We start from the raw sequence: 963 nt of genomic DNA on the forward strand, positions 1-963 counted from the left end.
ACCACAATAATACAACTATAATCGTTAAATAACAGACCCAAAAAAACAAAAAACAAAAAATGGAGTTAAATTTCTCAATGAACAATATGTTCGTTTTTTTCTGTTTCTATAAATTAGAAGTTATCATTTTTTCTGCTACAAATGATCCAGTCAATAAGAATTCAGATATAAACAATCACAGAAAAAACGATGGAAAGAAAACATTTTCATTTCAATTTTCCAAGAAACCGGTCATCCTGAGAATTGAATTCCGAACTTGGCTCAAATCCCTTCCCTTGAGAGTCCTCCCATTTCCACTGCACACCGAGAATGCCATTTTTCTCTCGTAAATCCGCCGGCGCCGACCCAATATCACATGTGGCGGCACAAACTCTCCTCCATCGTCGTCGTCATCGAAGAAATCCGATTCCACGCGCTGAAAGCATGAATTCCCAGAAACTTTTTCCGGAATATTCACAGGAACAGAACTATTTTTCTTCTTCCTCTGCTTGGGTTCGTTATTTCTCGGAACCCGGGAATTCAAATGACCTGAAAAGCCACACTTATTAATGTCGTCATGGTTATCCCCTTCAACATTTTCCGGGAAAATGATCTCGGATTCCTGGAATTCTTCTTCCATGGAAAAATGAAGTGGGAATTTAGAGAGACGAATGGGTTGTAGAGTTTAATAGAGGATGAGGAATTGGAAGAAAAGAGAGGAATGGAGTGGGAATTTATAAGGAAGGCCCTTCTCCCTTGTGAACCGTAGTGAGTACACTATTGATTGATTGTGTCGTGAGATGGCTTCATTTCTCGCTCTAACCGTAGGCGTCATAAAAAGTGATTTTTTAACTTTTAATCAAGTTTTTAGTTATTTTAGACAAATGATTTGGGAAATTGATAAAAAGTCATTTTTAACTTTTTTGATTAATATTTATTTATGATGTTAAACCATAATAAAATGATCAAACTATCCTCATTTAA

General features: G+C 36.2%; 1 pseudogene; it reads right to left on the reverse strand.

The window, feature by feature from the left end:
* Positions 1-211: 211 nt before the first annotated feature.
* On the reverse strand, positions 212-619 carry LOC114288101 (protein S40-1 pseudogene; annotated as a pseudogene).
* Between the last annotated feature and the right edge of the window lie 344 nt (positions 620-963).

This window comes from Camellia sinensis, chromosome 9 (genome assembly GCF_055761805.1).
Source record: "Camellia sinensis isolate YWXY chromosome 9, ASM5576180v1, whole genome shotgun sequence".
NCBI classification, from domain to species: Eukaryota; Viridiplantae; Streptophyta; class Magnoliopsida; order Ericales; family Theaceae; genus Camellia; species Camellia sinensis.